The following is a 20,439-nucleotide window of genomic DNA, read 5'->3' as shown; positions in this document are numbered from 1 at the left end:
AGAGGCCTTGGTAGTGGCCACTGGGATGTGAAGAACAAGTAAATTCTTTCCAGGGGGCTGCAAGGCCAGGCTTGGGATTGTCTTACACTTGTTCAAAGAGCTCCATTTAAGGCAGCTATCTCTAGTCAAGACACAGCCTCTAGTGGCCCATTAACTTCTTTGAAATGGAAGTCAGAGTTGTGCCAAGCCTTTTGTGTGACTCTTGACTTGTTGTCAGTCTCCTGCCTGTGATTGTATTTTGTACTCTTGCTTTACAGCCCCAGGATTCCCTGTGCAGGATGCAGTGTTACAATGCACTTTTTTCATAAGGCCATAGGCAGTCTTTGAAAGTTGACTGTAAAAAAAGTACTGGTAGAGCTTACCAGGTTCCAAAGTGATCTAAGGTATTCCAGGTTATAAAATGAGAGTGTTTTTGCCTTAATATTGGTAAGTAAATTGTCAATGAGATAAAGGCAATATTATTTTTTATAGTGGATTACTATAAATGTGATTTTTCACTTCTTAGAAGATCAGCATAGCAGGTGAAATAATAGATGATCTAGTAAACCTAATTTATTCTCTCTTTTCCCTTTTCCAGTTTTCCCTTCATCACTAGGAGTTAAAATTTCACAAGACAATTATATATGCAATTGCATTCTGCCATGGTTTGCTATATTTTGCTTCACCTTTGGGTAAAGATAGAATTTTTTGCCGCCCAAGGAGGAACTCAGTCACTTCATAGCCATAACTTCTATTATCTTCTTGCCTGGAGAGCTTAGATCTATTCAACTGTGAAATAGCTTGTCCCTGTATTATGCAATCGTGGTAATTCTCTGTTTGGCATTACTCATAGATGCCCAGGGTAGAGGCATCAACTGCAGGAAAAGAGGATGGAAAGCCGAATGTAGCACCAGAACTTTACAATCAGAGGCAGGAGGAAAAAACCAAAGATATTCATGAACCCTTAGAAAAGGAATAAAAAACCTGAAAAATTATCTTTGAAAACAGACTAAGTGTCTTTCAATAGTGTGTGGAATATTTCTGAAGAGTAAATGACATCTCTTTGTGGAATTTTCCATTATGCAACTGAGAATTTCACAACAGAGAATTTTTATCCACTGTCTAAACTCAACAAGGTGCCTAGTTTGTATATACACTTATGTACACACACATGTTATGGAGAGGCCAGAAGAGATGCCACAGTTAAAGATGGTTGGTTGAAATATACAGATAAAGCAGTACTAAAATCAATTTTCTTCACGCTTCAATGAATTCAGACTGAATTTGGTATCAAACTGACAATCTAACTTTTTAGAAGAAAATTTAATTATGGTTTTGGCAAATAACTTAGTGGCTTACATAGGAAATTTCCTCCTGCTACTCTTGCTTATGTCTACAGGTGGATTAAATCTTTCAAAATGTTCGGGTTTAAGTTTTTATTTAAGGTCCTTTCCACAGCCAAAGACAACTGTAGGTTACTGCATAAAAATCCAGTATCCAGTGTTTCAGAATTTGGAGGTATTGCAGTGTTTTGGGGCAGGCTATGCCTAAATGTTTCTGTGTGGATGACAGCCTGATCACATGGCAGAGTGAGGCAGCAACTGTTTTGTACAGCCTGAGCAACAGCTCAGTTTGACCTTGACAATAGATTAAAGGAGTAGATTTTTGAGTTAATGTGGCAGCTGCATTAGTTTGGAGCTGTAAACAGAAAAATCAGCCTCTCTGGATTCTCTGCTCAAAAGGATGGAATTTTGTATATTTTTAATAAATAAGCAGCAATGCAACAGTTCTACTAGTTGTTTTTTTCCCTCCTACTGAATCAGAATATCCCAAAACCATTAAATATTGACTCTGCTACTTGGGTCAAAAAGAGATACTACAGTCAATGTCCTCCCAGGCGTTCTCCAGCTAAAATATTATCTTCTCCTCCTGCTCTGCTGTTGCTGTAATACCCCCAGTCTAATACTATCTTGAATGCTGTCCAACTTTGACATTTTAAATGTGAACAGATTTACATTTTGGTTTTCAGAACACTTTATAGTGAACCACAGAAAGATTAATCAGTAAGTCTGCTCCACTCTCCATCTACTTTTATTTTACCTTATTCCAAACCAGCTTTTTACATCAGGACAGAAAATAAACAGAAAAGAGGATGTATATTAGTGTTTGGAGTGACTAGAAGATGAAAAATGGGCATGGTCGTCTATTAATTGGTGAAAATTTCAGATGAAAATGTAAATAGCAGAGACTTTAAGAAGTGTGTGAAGCAAAGGTAGATGGGTATTTGTGTGGAACCTGCAGCTAAGTTAAATTCCACTTTTTTAAGGGGAAATATCTCTGTGATTTCTTCCCTACTTCCTTCCTGGATGTCAACTGGGCATTCACAACTGCAAAAAGTCTGGTGGACCTATCCAGAACTCCGAGTCCTTCCTGATTTTTATCCAGTTCTTCTGCAAGAGCAATACATTCTTTAAAATTGTTTGAATGTCAGATGGTGTTGTCTCAGGTGGCTCTGTAGAAATTTTTATTTTATTATTTACAATATTTTTTCTGTTCCCACAATAATTCAGTTACAGATTGTTTTGACTGTCTTTTTGCTAAAACACTGAGAGCACTGTAGCAGGTAAAATACAAGTTTGACAGGTAAAAACAGTTTAAAAGCATATGGTTTGCCTATGCTGCATCACACAATGTCACTCAATTATAGACACCAAATCCAAACACTTTGAAAGATTTTGAAGGTGTTTGACAGTTTAGAAACATTCATCCACATAAAAGTGGAATAATATTTTAAAATTACTGATGAAGACCGACATGGAAATACCTGGTCCTGATTATTAGTGTCAGTGAACTTTGGGAATATGATGGATGAACTGGACTCCTTCACTGCAGTAGTGTAGTTAGGTGGAGGCTCCAGAGGATGCAAGTGCCTGGCCTGAAACTGGACCAAGAAATTTGCCCTAGGAAAGAATACACTACAAATTCATGTGTTAAATATCAATAGTGAAATCATAATTGATTGGGTTGGTGAGTATTTAAGTGGGAGTAAAAGAAGCAGTTGCCTCCTGGGAGAAGATTTCCACTTCACACAACAATCTAATATTTCTACATCAATCTTCCCCATCATCAGGAAGAAGGTTGTGCCACATCACCTCAACACAAACATCCTCCTCTTAATTATATTTTAGACTTGAAATACTGGGAAACAAAATAATTGGTGTGATAGGAAGGGTGGAAGAACTGTGACATCTCCCCCCATTACAAATTAGATAGTGAAATATTTCAACATGGAAAATCGACTTTGTTCCATCTGCAAAGTCATAATCTTACTCTTAATGCTTTGGTAGTCTAATTAATGTAAATGCACAATTCTGAATAATTGCTTTGGGGTCATCTTAATTAGAACTTCCATCTTTTAATTGGCAAAGAGATTAATTAAGATATACCCTAAACTGTCCACTAAGTCCCATCCCTTATATTTTGTGAAGAATTTTTCCATCTCTACACTAGTGCAGGTCAAGAATACTAATCCTACCTCACTCTTCCCCTCTGCCACGTACAAAGGAAAATATTCCTCTCACATGCATGCTAAATCACTTGGAAACATTGGCATCTGGCTCCCTGCATTTCCTGTGTATGGATGAGCTATGGGAGCAACAGCTGTCACCACTAAAACTCTACTGCTGGAAGTCCAGAGGAAAAAAAAACACAGAGCAGAGGGAGCAGAGCTCCAAGCTGGATGGACCCAAACAGAGACCAGCCCACTCAGAGGAGCACTGGACATGTCCAAGCCTGAGGAAGAGGAGCCATGGTAGGAAATCCCTGGGAAGGAAAAGGGTGGAGAAAGACCTTAAAACCTTGAAAATGGGAGAGTTTTAAATGTACAACTTTCTTGTATCCAGAATGCATGATTTCTCATTAATTTCACAATTGCAACTCTAGAAACAGATTAAAGTACAACTGCACTGGGTTATCAGGAGAAATTAAGTGAGGACTGGGAAAAAAAATGGAAAGTGGCATTTCCAGCCAAGTGCCTCTGGCAGGTGTAAAGATTTCTGAGCTATTTACAGCCACCCCCTGGTTCTGCTGTTCAGTTTGGTTCATCAGATGGAGTCCAATAGACCCCTTAGTTCAAAGTAAATTTCATCAACTTTTTAGTCTTCCCAGAACTTTTCCAGTCTGGAGAGAGGCAGACCTCTGCAAAGATTGAGTTCTCTTGATTTAAAAAAAAAATAAATAAAAAAATCTTAACCTCCAACCTATGCCAAATCAATTCCTTCTACACTACCAGTCATGCAAAGACTGTTCAGGATAATCTGGGGTCAGAGTGATTAATAGTTAAAGTGCTTGTGAAGTAAAAAGACTAGTTAGCAGATTTATTGCCAAATCAGGTACTTCCTACTTAAAGAGTTGAACAAAAAAGTCATCATTTCCCGTACAAATTGGGATTCTGTCTTGTCCATTCAATGTTCGATGCCTGGGGGTGCTGAGTTATATCATAACAAATGGTGTCTGTCCAAATCCCAGACACACAGGAGGTGGGCATGGAGCTGTAACCCCACCAGAGCACCACTGCCTTAGAGAAAGCTAGGAAAGCAGATCAACTGAGATTACCACGAGAAGTTATAGCTTCTTTAAGTATTTTCCTCAGAGGGAAACATATAAATACCTGTCCCATAAACTGCCACTGCCTGTTGGGAGGGTAGCAGGGGTAGCAGTGATATAAACATGTTCCTCTTCTCTATTTTTTTATCAAAAAGAACATATTTCTACCACAGCTGCATATAAAAATTAGATAAATTAGAAAATGGGGTTGAGGGGATTTTTGTAACAGATTCAAGCTTCAAACAGCTCAGCAACTGCAAGTGTAAAGAGGTTTTTTTCCTAGCAAAACTGTCTATGCCTTGACATGAACTGATGCACCTCTTCATAGTGTTTCCTTCAAACATAAATTTAGAAATAGGAAACATACTGCATCACCACCACCATGGAAAGTGTGCTGCTTCAGCCTGTGAAGCTGGGCACAGGTAATAATAACACTGTGTAGCAAAGAAATACTGCACAAACCAGTACCTGTATATTAATAAAAACATGATTGCCTCCAAAATTATTTCAGTGATGTAGCGAAGCCATGTTTATTACTATACCAAAGTCAGATCAGAGTGTGAATAAACTCAGTTTTTCTCTAAAAAAACTCCAAAACATAAATTCTCTCACATTCTGAAAATTAAGAGATAAGGTAGTTCAATGTGAGGGATATGACCCAGCTTTCTTTTCCATTGATTTTCATAATGAAATGTTGCTGAGTGTCTGGGTGTCAACAAATGAAAACAACTACGTGAATGTCTTTGAAGAAAATCCTTCCAGTTGAAGGAAATCATCAGTCTGCAAAACTGGCAGGGTCAGAAGCTGGACCTCCTCAATTCCATGGTTTGGGGATTTATTTTCAACCGGTTTGCAGCTGGTGGTCCGCTGCAGTTCTTGTAATAACTCTTACAACAGCTATGAGTAAAAACTGGAGGGCATAACCACCATCAGTGATGAAAGGTGATGGAATGACATGTCAGCACGTTTCCTGACAGAACAAAGCCTCATGGGGGTCACACTTGACCTTTGTTAACAGAGAAAAAGGATAATGTTTTTGTGCAGGCAATGTGCTTATGAACATACAGGCAAATGAGACAGGGAGCTCACATCTTTACCTCTCTGTAATGCTCTTGAGAAAAGCTGGAGAGAGAGGAAAAAAACACGAGAGCACTTTACAGCCTGGCAGGCCAGCATAAAGAGGCAGAATCTGAAAGCAAAGACAATGCTTCTTCTTGTTAGATTCCTTCAGCATTCAGGGAAATAGGCCTGTGTTCTTCAGTCTGAAAATAACAACAGGTCTGCTTCAAAGAGCTACTGGTGTTTCACACACACTTCTTGTAAGCAGAAAACCCTGCAAAGTCCTGAACATGTGGCTGAATGCTCAGTTCAAAGGAGCAATTGTTACTTTGAAGTTGCCTTGCCATCTAAGTGACATTACTGAGGCCAGGGCCACTGAAGGATCCTGGCATCAGGGACCTCCCTCAGGTCCTGTGAAGGAATCAAAGCACTTGTCCAAGGAAGAATTTAATAATTTTTCCCTTTCTGAAGTGAAGACCCCCCTCCTGACCTCCTAGCTGCTCATATTAATTCCAGCATTGTTACAACACAGGCATTTGCACTCAGGGGAAAGAAGGTGCCTTAACTGGAACATTTCCACACGGAGACTCTAAATACAAATGGATTGGGTTGGGAGTGAAAGCCATGTGTTAGAAACCTGCTCATCTACAACCCTTCCTCTCCTCTGGACATAAATATCCCTTCTCTGAGAGGGTCCTCAAAGCCCTTAATCCTGTGGGGCTGTGTCAGAGTGTCAGTGTGGTTAGTGGTGTCTCTGGAGCCTGAGCTGACCACCTGTGCTGTTTTAGAGTCTCTGTGTTCCAGCCCGAGCACCAGAGAAAGAGTCAGGAGACTCTTCTGTTGTTTCCAGAGGTGTTTATTTTATCTAATCTAAAAGTTCTGTCCCTGACCAGCCGAGGTCCTCCCAGCAGGTCAGTCCCAGGCACACTGCCCGCCCCTGGGGTGGGATTATCTTTTTATACTAAAAACTATGTAAACATTATTTACAATTATCTTCCAATACCTATCATTTATATTGTACAGTCTGGTTCTACTCTAAACCAATCTAAAAGTGTCAACATCACCTAAAAGATGGATGCTAAGAAGAAGGATAAAGAAGGACAAAACACACCCAGATTCCTCCATCTTGACCCCAGACCCTTATTATAAACAATCTTAAAAACCTACTTTTTCACCTTATAATAATCTAACTTACACTCTATTTATTTTTTGTGACTTGTAATTCTTCATGTAAGGGTGGTAATTTTTCCCAGGGAGAGAAATCCAAGGCACAGGGGTTTTAGGCACTGTGCCAAGGCTCCTGAGCCCCTTGCCAGGGTCCAGAGCCACCCAGGGTCCCCAGAGGGATGTCCTGGGTTCTCACATGTCAGAGCTGTGAGCTACAGCAAAGTGTGTGCCACACACCAACCTGATCCAGCACAGCACTGAGGAGTTGTGCTGCTGTCCTGCAGTGATGTAGCACATAATAAAACCAAGACAGGTACTGAAGAAAAATTACTCTTATGAAATATGTCAGGACTTCTTTTGGAACTTCTTTAGTTCCTTACCAAATGGAAAATATGTCAAAACTAGAGGAGATATAGGCAGCAATTTAAAAAATTACCATTTTTTTCTTTAACAAAGTTATTGCCTATCTCTACTTTTATATGGATATGCATTTTTATGTGGTCTCTTGTCTGTATTCCAGGCTCTGGATAAATAAGTGACAGATATGTGACAATTTAATATAAAATTGACATCTTCATATAGATTATTTTCCTTGATATCACATAATTCATAGTCTTTATTGTAGATCAATCATCTCCTGCCTAATCTTCATTAAAAATAATCCTGAATATTATTGTACCATCTTACCTACAAGAGAAGCAGGGCAAGACAGAAACTAATTTGAGATCCAGGGTCTAAGATGTACCTTTTAGTTCAGGCAGGAGTTAGTAGAACTGGCACTTCTGTGCTGCTAGGGGTGACTTCTGAGCTACTTGCCGAGGGAAAACAGCCAAAAAACATCTCAGTCTGTGCAAGTCAGGACAGGGGAGGAGGTTGGGATGGCTGCTCCCCCATCCCCAGGAGCTCCAGCATCGGGGCCCCAGCTCTACAGGAGTGTGCAGGAGCTGCTCAGCACCTCCCAGCAGGCACAGCTGAGCCGGGGCCATTCTGGTTAGACCCCCTGCTCAAGAAACTGCAAGGAAACAACCTCAACAATCACCATTTGAGGAGCTCTCAAGATCTGACTCCATCCACCTCTTTTTTTTTAAACATATAATAGTGTTTGGAAGCAGAAATTCAGATTCTCCTTCTCCCAGAACTGCTTTTCTTTATTTTGGTTAGAACTGAAAGCTAATTATTTCCTGCTCCAAGAGCAATAGAGTGTTTATTGGAATGTTCCCTACAAACCTATCAGAAGTGTTATAGCTCAGTAATAAATGAGCTTCCAATTAATTAAATTCAACTCTCCATACAGACAGAAACTGTTTCTTTTTTTCCTCATTTTCTATTAACATGAGTTGCTACAAAGCAGGAAGAGGGCGTTCACTGGAGTTTTATATAAAATACCATGATTGCAGAATGATGTACTCATGGTGAAATTCATCCTTAGTGAATTAATGTTTAAAACTAAATAGATATATTATTAGTTTCACTCTTAAAATGTAATTTCTTTGGGTACAGACTTTGCACTCCCTTGTTTTAATTTAAGTATTCTAAAATTGGCAGTGTAAAATTGGAGCTTCCATCATTTTTAATAGAATTTTTGATAGCATTTATCTCTAATTGCCTTTAAATTACATTTTAGAGAAGAAACTTTCATTCTTAATCAAGACAATGTGAAATAAAACAACAATTATTTGTATGTCAGAAGGAAAAAAGGATGAGGTTTTTGGGGTTTTTTTTGCAAGTGTTACCAGTGGGAAGAAAGCACTGGTTTCAAACCATCCAACTATTTTGAGAGAGTTTTTACTACGGGGCATTGCTGTGAAAAAAATTGAAGTGAACACTTTTCTGCTTTACTTGGCTAAACATTCCATACATTGGCAAGGAATAAAAACTAGGCTGCAAGACAGTCCAAAGTAAACTGTTCTAAGTACACTCATTCCACTGCAGAGCTAATGAGCGAGCTTTAAACTTACCCAGTACTCCACAAATGCCCCTTTGGTGTCTCTGTGGCACCAAGTCCCTGGGGAAGGTGTGAAAGAGAAGGGAACTCTGGGTTTGCTCCAGAACATGAGCTTCAGCTTGGCCAATGTGCTGTGTGACCATGCCAGCTGCCCCAGCAGCTGGGGAAGGCATATTATTATTATTATTTATTATTCTTTATTATTATCTATTATAACACTCATGTATGGGTGCTCATAGGTTAAAACAGAGGGCTCAGGCAGACATTCTTGAATTATCCACACTTCAGGGCTCTTGGTTTCTAGGAAACTGATGGCCTAAGTTGTAAGGTGTAAGAATCCCGTGTAAGAGAGAAGCAACTCCTGAGCTCCTGATGAATAGGGGAGGCACATTTCAAATGGTGAAGGAAAGAAAAAAATATTCCCTTTCCAGCTAGGAACAATGAGTGGTACAGAACAAAGACAAAATGAAGGACAGATGTAAGGGTGTGAGTGTGGGGAAGTGTCATCCTGTGAATCAGGATACTGGCAATGCTGATTGGTGCAACATCCCTGCCTCAGGCCACAACAACAACTACTTGGGACATAATTTTGGGTTCATAAGCTAGGGAAAAGTTCAAATGGTCATCAAAAGAGCTCATGACAGACATAAGGAAAAAAAAATTATGTATGAGAAGAGTTTAGAGGGACTTGGAAACTAAATGGTAGGAGTGGGGGAGGGAAGAAACATTCCTATCACTCAAACTAAAAATGTGTTAGTCAAACAGTTGTCACAAGTGATTCCTGAACTTCCACCAGTGGACACCCAGGTAGCAAAGGCACCCTTTAGGGTAACACCGCTTCCAAGTTCATCAAAGAATCAATACCAAATGAGCAGGGAAGGAAAACTCTGTCCCTTTTGTCTTTCCTGGGCCAGTGAAGCCTGGCAGAACTGCAGCCTGTGATCTTTGAGTGAGGAAAAGGGAGGAGGCTGGACAGCCAGGCTGGACAGCCAGGCTGAGCAGTGGCAGGAGCAAACACTCCCTCTGGCTGCTGGCCTCTGGAGCCCGAGGTCTGCAAGGGCAGGTGCTTGCCATGCTTGCCTCTGGGAACTGTGATGCTGAACACAGCCAGCATTTTGCACAGAACAGCCAAACCCACCAGCTGGTTGAGGCACCAGCATCTGCATTTTACCTGCACAGTTTGTGTGACTTTTAAGCTGAAGTTCCTAAATGGAAAGTCATTGTTAAAGCATTTTCATCCTGGGCCTGTGTCATTACCTGCTTTGACATGGAAAGTCACAAAGGCTGAAGGGGTCTGCCTAAAAACTTTGGTGTATCTATCTTTATCTTCATTCATAGCAAACCCATATTGAGCTCAAGTCTCAGCAGCTGGCCAGTTTTCATTCTTTCCAAAAAGTGTTGGTTTCTCCATCTGAAAGAGTGTGCACAGCCCTTTCTCTGAAGCTTATCCCTGGTAAGAAATCACTTTTATTGAAATCTCTCAATAGGGTACTGACTTGCCTCATCAAATGTTCTTTAGTAGTATTCTTCATGGTTTTCATCCCCTATAATTTATACTGGAGAACATAATTCAGAACAAAAATTAATAACAGCAGCCCTGTAGATAGTGTGGTCAAACTGATCCAGATTTTTGTTAATGGCCCTCTCATCTGACTTACCATTGTGCCTGATTGCCTTCCTGCCATTCTTATGTGTAGCCTCTGCTGCCCCTCCAGCTGGGAAATGTTATGTCTGTTCAGAGTGGCAGAGTTGGAAGGACAAATCTCCTGCTCAAATTCAATAAGAACAAAACAGCAGCAAAAAACTAAGAACTAGATGTAAAATTTAATCCAGGGTTTTAAGCATGTGTTCTGTCTACAGTTTGGTGAAGATAATAGTTGTTGCTTACTTGAAGTTTTACTAATGTTGGAGCAACATGGGGAAAATGACTGGATTGCTTTCTGAGATGAAAACTGAGTGATTTGTGGACATGTTCATATACTTACTGTACTTGCTTTCCATGATCATGCCAGGTAAAATTAGGAATGTATAAATATTTATGCAGAATATTGCTTAAGGAGGCACAGCCAGAACATTACACAAGCATTTTTATCTACACAAGTTCAGGGCATACTCATACCATTAAAGGCAGCTGCTTGTAGTCTCTGCAATTCTTCAGGTCTCCATTATCCAGGTGTTTCTTCAGTTCAAAACCCATAGTTAGCCGAAGTGATTATACTGTTGTCACAGAATTTATTAGGCATAAAGAGATATTAGTCATACATACACAAGATATAGAGCCCTTTATTAAAAACTGCTAGTGGGAAACTAAGTTTTGTGGATCTTTAAGTTTTTATTTTCTTTATAAAGATGAATTTGAAATGCCTGATACTGTTAGAAGTTATGTTTAGTTGTGATGCATTCATAATAGCCAGGCCATAATGGAGAATGACATTTGGGTTAGAGAAGAGCTGGTACTGCACTAATTGTCCATATAGATTTTTATTGAATAAGCTCCATGTCAGTGTCTATATATATTGACACCAATTGTTTTAACTTTAAATGTTCTGTCCAGAAGAATACAAATGCTGATGATATTTAATATGACATTTTAAAGACAAAAGGCAGCCATGCTGGGCAGAAGTGATGGGTTAGGAGAAGGACACAATTAGTTAAAGGTTAAAAATAAGATCTACTTTGTAATATATGCGTGCAGAATACAGGGATGCTTGTTACCTTCTGAGTTACTGGGTTCATATATTCTACAAATTATATGGCTTAATCTAAGGCATAAATCAGATGGTCTTGCTGAGTTGATTTTTGTTTGCATTACAATATGTCTCTAAGAAAAAAAAAAACCAACAGAAATCTTTATTCTTCCTTTGTTGCAAAGTCCATAAGAAATCCAGAAAAGTCTGACTAATATTTAATGTGAAAGATACTACCTCTTTTCCTCTGTTTCTCTCTACCCCTACCCCTCCCTACCTCAGATATTTGGAAGGCACGCGAGTGCAATTCTCTCCCAGGTATCAAAGGGGAGCTCCCTTATCTGAGGAAGGCTAGTGCTGAGCTGGGAAGGAAACATCCTCTATGCCATCATCAAATGCTGAGAGCTGTGGCTCTGGATTTTACTAGCCTTTGAATCTCCTGCTTTCAATCCTTTTGAGGGAAAGGCTTCGTATATTTGTGAACCCACAGGCACGTCCTTTTGAGCTGTAAAGGCTGTAGATGACTTTCATGCTGCACAAGTTTTGTGTGACTTAAATTCATTACCATGAATGTCTGGGAAGGGAATGATCAGGACTAGAAATAAAACCGATGCAGAGTCTAGCTAGATAATAACTGTGTAGGGCTTCAAACCTCCAGAGTGTACTTAGGAGCATCTTACAATGGACCACAATTTTTTAATCACTTTCACTTTGTCCCTTGTGCAGCCCTACAATTAAAAAGTAGGTTATTATCCCTCTCAAAAACATATCAGGGGTAGCAGGAGGGACACTCTCATTTAGCAGACTGAATGGATAGAGTAGGATAAAACAGAAACCCATCCCAAGGCTGCTTTTCAGGTCTTAATGAATGTGAATGGAGATTTTGGGGACCTGGCATTTTTTGTTCTCAAGGTCAGCATGCACGCGCCTCCACCACGGGCCCCGCCCTCCGGACGCCATCTTCCCGCCGCGCCCAACGCACCGCGCGTGCCGGCCACGCCCACCGTGGCCCTGCGACACGCCCACACTGCCCGGTGGGTGGGGCCTGTCTGGGAAAGCCCGAGCGCTCATTGGCTACTCCGTGAGTGGGGCGGGGCTGGGCGGGGCCGGGCGTGGCCAGGTGATCTTTCTGTTTAATTTATTTAGATATTTTGCAGATCTGTTGTGGTACTGAGGGTAGAAGAAGCTGAAGTATGTAAAACCAAATGGCATATCATCTAAAGCCATGCAACAAGTGGCTGATTTCAAGGTCAGCCCGGTTGTGTTAGCTCTAGACTGCCTTCCTTGCTCCTAAACCATTGCAATGCCACTGTGAAGACCAACAGAAAGGTCTGACTTGCCTTGAAATAAGGCTGCATCAATCAAAGTTGTGTTTCATTAAAATAAACCTGCGGATGACTAGAAATAACTATGGCATTTCACTTTGTGGTGTGGAATTCATTGCAGGAATTTGAAAAAAAGTATTCTTGATAACAAATATTAAAGAGAGATTACTAAGAAAGCAGATGTAAATGCTAGTTCATTGCTTTCTGCAGCCTTGGTAGGGAAAAGTCAACAACTAATACAAGTGCAATTAAAACATGGGAATCATACTTATTAAAAGAGTGAAGCCTCTAGAATTGGCATCAAAGCAGTCCCTGCTCAGTGGGTGCCCAATGCCAATGATTCAGCCTTTGAACATAAAGCACAGAGAAAATGGGGTTGTCAACAACTGGCACAGAAAAAACACAACAGGCAAAGGCCAAGGTGTCCCTGACCCAGATGGAGATGTATGTGCACAGCAATGTGGCCCACAGCATTCCAGCACAGTTCTGTGTGTTTCATTGATTACAATCAAAAGACAAAAAAACCTAAGGCTTGGGATCCTGAATTTTGAATTGTTTCAGATTAGAAACACTCTTATTTGAAGGGGCATTCTGCTGCAGCACTTCCACTTTTGTGATATTTTCACCCAGTGTTACTTGGACATCATAAAGTCATTTTGTTTTTTCAAAATATTTTTCAGAGATTCAGCTTGAAACTGCAAGCTGATATTCAGATATTTTTTTCTCTAGAATGTGGCCGTTATGATGAAGCAGAGTTTATTCTGTGCTCTGTTGATCACCATAGTAACCTGTGCTCTCTGTATTTAATAGGGAACAAAAAGTTATTTATTTGACAGGGATGGAGTTCTGGGAAGCAATGGTTTATGAACACTGGCAAAATATTTTAATGGGACTATTTGCTTCTTAAGTTGTTAATGCGTACCAGTAATTTGCTCTTTATCTGTCATGAAGACTTCACAAGATGAAATTGATTGCAGTTAAAAGGTGTTCATTAGAGTTACAGCTAATTTCTACTCTTAGCAGTTGTTAAATAACACTGGATGGCATTCAGTCCAGCTTGTTTGCTTATATGCAAAGCACAGTAAAGGTATCTTGCTTGCTATTGGGCTTCTTTTGTATTCTCAGGAACCAAAGTGATTCCTAAACTGCAAACAGAAGAACAATTGAAGTTGTTATTTAGTGAAATCATGCTGTTTCATATCAGAACAGTTTTGTTGTTTCTTTTTTTTTCAAACCCAAAGGGTGAGAATGCCCACCAGTTGTTAATTGCTCTTTTGGTGGTGCAAATTGATTTATTGTATGAAATTATTTTCAGTGTGTTAATTGATCTTTTTTTGCCTTCTTACTCTTAACAGGGATCAATTAATTGATCTGCCTTATAGGAGTGACCCCACAAAATGCAGAGGTGGTACAGATGTGGCAATAATTGGTATCCAGTGTGGAGCAGAGGAAGCTGAAGTGGTTTTTTTACCCATCCCCTTGTTATGTGGGACTGACACCAAATCTACCTTCTTATTGAAACTTTTCTTGAGCAGATTTTGTCTCAGGGGCAAGCTGTAGGAAACTGGGGTGGCTGACCATGCAGATTTTCCTTTGTGAAGACAGTTTAAATACCCTGTGGAAACACACCATGATGTAATATACTCCCAGAAAGGTTGATAAAGAAATCCATCAGGAAAAGGTGTGCTCATTACACTTCTCATCCCTACTTGCAATGAATGATTCATTATCAAATATCATTATTATATAGCTATAAACCACTTAATTTTTCATACCTCTACAATTTACTTAAACCACAATTGCAAACACATATTTTTAGGCAATGTCCAGTCCTTCATGTATTCTTATATTCTACCTTTTCTAAAACATTTTATCATTCTGCAGTGAATCATATTTTCCAAAGCATACAATTTTAAAGCTTGAATTTCACCAGTCCTATAGGGATTGTTTTACCCAGAAGACTGAATTTATTTCTTCTAACTCAGGACGAATTTTGATGTTAACTCTGAGATATTAAATGTATCAAAACAAATAAAGGAAAATACAACTATTAATTCAGAATTTTCATTTTATTGGAAGCACAGGTCTAGTACTTAATATACTTATTTTATACAGTTAAATATACATTATATCCTGCAGAAGCAGATGCAATCAATACAAAGCAGCAAGCAGAATGTGGATATTGATTGTACAAAAACCCCTTTCACACTCATGTTATCAAGGAGCTTTTCAAACCTCTATTCTTAGAAACACCATTTGGAGGATTGTGCATATGCAAGTGTAAAATGAACTGCTATTATGACTTCATCTATGTGTGTGTTGGCACTGCAGACAGTTTTGCTGAAGTAATAATTTGGTGATATCAAGAGGCAGAAAATCGGATCATGGAAGCACAATTCAGATAGAATTGCTGAGTAAGTGCATTGTGTTTTTTCTCTCTTGTAAAGAGATTAAATACCATACCTGGATAATATTTCATAAATACCACACACAGAGTACTTATGAGACAGATAAGGCAAGGCTGGTAGCACAAGCAAAAATCAGAGGAAATGTTATCTGTGATAGATGCATTTTTCTACCATAAGGAGCTCACTGGGAATGCAGAGGTTTTGCCCTAAAAAACAGTTAAGTAAAATTTTAGCAATGCTTTTCAATTCCAAAACCTGCAGAATGCAGGGGGCCTGGATATGGTGTGATTGATGGTTTAACTTTGGAGACTAGGTTCAGAATTTTCAGTGGCTTTATAGCAACTTGTATCAACTCCACACTAAACGTTCAAAGATACAAAAGTCTCATTTTCTGATTTTTTTTAGAGCCAGTCTATATAGGCAGATGCACAAAGAGACAGCTTTCACTTTGAGATGGCAAACACAGACTAGTTCTGAACAATAGTTCAGAACAATCATCCACAATTACAAATCATTCAAGAACAATATACTATTTTGTTAAAATATTAAGCCCAGCTGAGCTTACAGAACAGTCAGGACCAGTCCAAACACTTTAGCCAAGTGCAGAAGCATAAGATTATTGCCTAACTTAAAGCACATTCAGGTAAAAATTCAACCGTCTTTGCAGCTTTATCTGCAAAACAGGACTACAGAATCTATGTTTCACAAAGCTGGGATGCATTTAAATAATATGATATTGGATACATTGGATATAGTAAGAAGATCTTGGATGGGAAACTGCATAAATGCAAAGCATTAGATCATTAAAGCCCACTGTTTATGCTCTCACATTCTGATGACCAATGTATGCTTATATCCTTTTTCTAGAAAATAAAATAGTTATTCCTGAGGTAATGGTGAACAGCTTGTAGAGAACTCACATATAGGTGTTGTGCATAAATTATGGAGCAAGGAATTTACAGAGATATTTCATTTCCTTTGCAAATGTCATCATTGGAGAACACTGGTGACAGATATCACACACAATGCACCTTTTGTTAATTTACACTGAGCCACAGGACACAGGTCACACATACCAAAGAGAGGACTTTAGCTCAAGAAAAGAAATACAACTGTAAAATTGATTTGCTTGCACAAAGCCATAGAAGTTATCAAATAAAGCAGGAAGACAATATTGATTTTGATATAGGCACCCCTAAAATACAGGCTTTGCAGAGTCAATACTGTCTTGATTTAGGTTCTAACCCAACTCAAAAGTCTCAGACTCGGCACCATCCACTTATTGATTTGTCTGGCACGCTGGGTTGGGGTTTTTTTTTGTGGTTTTTTTTTTTTCCAGAAATGCTTTTCTGCTCTCAAATTTTAGCTAGCTCTCCCAGAAGAATGTCTAATACAGTTACAAAGAGCAATTCTGTTCCTTACAACTGAGCTATTGACTATCGTAATAAAAAGGAAAGACAGAAGCCATGTCAGCTTAGCTTCCCACAGGCCTCACAGTGCTCCTTCATTCAAAACCAATTCTGTAATCAACAAGCAATGGGTAATGAATTGCAAAATATCAGCAGCCCTTAATTTTCTATCAGGTATGATTAAAACTTTATAAAGTTGGGCAATTCTTGAGAAATAAAACACCTTATAACTACCATCAATACATCAGTTCTTTGATATTTTGCTACAATACATCTTCTATTTTATTTTTTTTCTCTCCTGCTACCTGACACCTATAATTTTAGACGTAAAGACCACATGTCAGAAAAAAAGATCCACAAAAACAGAGCTGCAAGATGTTATTTTTGCCATTTCTAATTTACCTGATGTACATCTTCAACACCTTTGTCTTTATATGGGGGGGAAGGGATTTAGATGAAGGAGCACAAAGAAAAAGTACAGCTCCTTTAACAAGCCTTAACAATTTTGTTTCTATTAAATTTGTACAGTAAAATTGAAAACCTTTAGGTAGGGGCAAAAATGTCTTGATGATGAATTATCAAGGAAACCAATAGAGGAAATAAAGCCATGCTTAGAAGAGATTAAATAAGTCATAAAGTTTTTAATAAAAGTAGGATGCAGGAAATAGAAGGAGAAATAAGTGATTGATTGAGGTGCAAATGTATGTGTGGGCAGGACGAAAGCAAAGGGTAAATTTGTCTGGAGAGTAAATCCATTTAGGTCATTATAGTTCAATATGGCCATGATCCAGAAAAACACTTGAGCATATGCTTGGTTCTGACATGACTCACTCCTGAAAGCTGAGCTCTGCTGACTTGTTCAGACTCAGGTTTAAGTGATTTCATCAGTATCCTCTTTGAATTGTATCACCCCACTTTAAAGCCTCTAAGACAACAGAGAGACAAAATGGCTTTGGATTGGTTATCTATCTAAAGAATCCATTCTGGACACAGAAAACTGCACATTCTGCTTTCCATAATGGAATGAGCTTAAAAATGGAAACCTATTTTTGCAAACACAGAGGCTGAAGAGCAATGGCAGCCAGAGGGGATAGGACATCGGGATGTTGCAAGCTTTTATTTGCTGGAAAACCATGCTGAAATTTTGTGAGACATGGCACACAATCACCTGATGTAACTGGGCCAAAACTACTATGCCTTTCATACTTATTTGTGAGGTTCCATCGGTGGTGCCTGTGCTTGCAGGCTGTAGGGTCCTGGCTCAGGAGCAGCAGCTGTGCCACAGCAGTGCCATGGGACAGGGCAGAGCAGCTCCCCCTCTCCAAAGAGCCTCTCTGAAGACACTTTATGTTGCAGTCGCTAACTGCTGATAACAAAAAATGAATTCTTTGATTGTTCTTTCTACCCCAGGTTTTGGTGAGATTTCTGGCCAGGGCAGATGAATGATTTTGGAAGCAGTCTGACTAGAACCATGGCTCTGAACCATTAATTTGAGCTGATTATCTTGTGAAAAGACCAGAAGTTTAAATCTCACATATTTTTAACCCATCTTCTCATCCACAAGAATCAATTCTACTTCCTCTCTAAGCTCCAATCTTACATTTTCTAAGGCAGAAAGAAATACCATCCCTGCTTTTCAGAAATGAACAAAGTAGAAAAGATTAGATACACAATACTAGTCAGCATCACCGGGTACCATATTTATTTTTCTTAACTCTCTTTCCTGGGAAATGGGAATAGAAGCATCACAGCTTTCATTAAACAATAAAGTTAATTTCTAGTTCTCAAGACTTCACAGAAAAGCATTAAAACATAATTATTGCAATGTCACTACAAATATCACTTTGACTTCTTGAATTTTCCTTACTTTTGAGCAGTGTCTCTGAGGATGCAACAATTCTCTTATATAAGCAATTTGCAGAATAGAGGGACCTGTTCATCTAATATGTCATGGAGTTCTTTTTCCTCTAGGAACCTGTGCTGATGCACAAGAACAAGCATCTTTATATTGATAAAACCAGTATGTTCACAAAATATTTTTTCAATTGCTGCATTTTATTAATAAATAAGCTACTAGGTAAAACGTTTCTTTGAAACAATTCAGAAGTTGAAATTAAAAACTGTGCATCTTTTCCAGTATTTTTATATTTCATTTATTGTCAGACTCTCAGTCAGCAAGATGAGGTGGGTGATAATTATTCGGGGTTGCCAATTAACCTACTTAGCAGGTCACACAGGTAACTGGCATAGATTGTGTCAAATCTCATTACTGGGATAATGATTTAATCACCCAGTGCATTGACTGAAGATCAGAGAATCTGGAGAATAAATTAAACAGGAAAATAAAATTAGTAGCTAGACAGACATTATATTTAAATACATGAAAACAGTAAAATTATAAACCATACTATTCTCTAGTAGAAACCCAGTAAAGTCCTAGATGGAGGCTGTGGGTATTGAGAGTGGACATTTTCAATCACAACTTCCAGCTGAGTATAAAAAAAGGGGTATATGTCACCTTACTACTGTGAATGAAAGACAGTTTAACCCATGAAGAGGGTGTGAGCATGTGTGTTATTCTTTAGTATTTAAATAGACATGCAATGCAAATATTTTAAATGCAGTGTTACAGCCCAAACCTGGCCAGGCATACCTGCTTTGGGAGCTCTGGGTAACAATCCTGGCCTCTCTCTTCCTACACATCCCAGCCTTCTCCAGTTCTTTGTGCCTGGATTCAGAGCAATGACAAAGGAATGTCAAGTAAGAAGGTCACATAATGGATAAAATAATCTTGCATGATCTGTCAAGAAGGACAGCAGAGATGAAAAAATAAGTGCAACTGTCAAAGTCATGGATTCTGTGAAAAAGCTTCTTCTGTACGATAATGTTCTGCATTTACAAGGTGATTGAGTATATAAGAGATAGGAATAGAAGAGTCTGCCTGGAAGTAGAAAAACATTTTCTGTGTAAATGGAGAAAAAACTACTGGAAGGAACAATAACATCTTTCAAAGTGGGTTTTATACATATAGGTTACATATGAGTTTGAAACTTGTATCTGCTTCAAAGAGAGGTACAAACTTTTCTAGAAATTATCAGAGTTTTAATATTCAAAATATAGACTGAAAAAAAACCCCAAAAAACAACAAAAAAGCCACTATTAATGCCAAGAATTACTTAGTCCTGAATGTGTGAGGCGTAAGGTGTCCCACAGCACAGGACTCCAGGAAAGATGAGAATATGATGAACTTGCCCTTGTCTTCATGGTCTATTTCAATGGTTTACTGTCTGCAAGAACAAGAGGGCTATAAAAGAAGCCATCCCTGCTCTGAGCTAAACTGATCATTCAGTTTAAACATATCTTATAGATGTTATAGCCAAGAATTACAGCACACTGAACGCTGCTCCAGGACTTGTAATTTATTCACTCAGTAAGGAAAAAAGTGACTTCTATAGCAGCATTTGATAGGCCTGTAAAATGAAAAACAACCAGCATGAAAAAATACCCAGTGTGCCAGGAATGAGTATTGGTTTGGCCAGGAATGAAAATTTGGTTTGGTTTGTTTTTTATAACAATGAGCAAAACCACATGCTTAAGTTAGTGGATGCGACCAGATCACTCATTTATGCTGTCAAATATATTATTTTGAATCATAAACTGTCTTGTTATTGAGAGTAACAAGACAGTTTATGAAGAGCATACACTATAGCAAAAGGCTGAGCATATTCCAGTTCTAGATTTATAGAAACAACATGCAGTTCTTAAATGTCATTTTGCTTGTTCCCCCAGAATGTAAATGCTATAGTAGTCAATAACTTCTTAGACCTTTTTTTAGTTTTTTGAAACAATTAAAGC

This window comes from Catharus ustulatus, chromosome 14 (assembly GCF_009819885.2).
Source record: "Catharus ustulatus isolate bCatUst1 chromosome 14, bCatUst1.pri.v2, whole genome shotgun sequence".
NCBI lineage: Eukaryota > Metazoa > Chordata > Aves > Passeriformes > Turdidae > Catharus > Catharus ustulatus.
The sequence above is the reverse complement of the archived record's forward strand: the minus strand, read 5'-3'. Positions refer to the sequence as shown.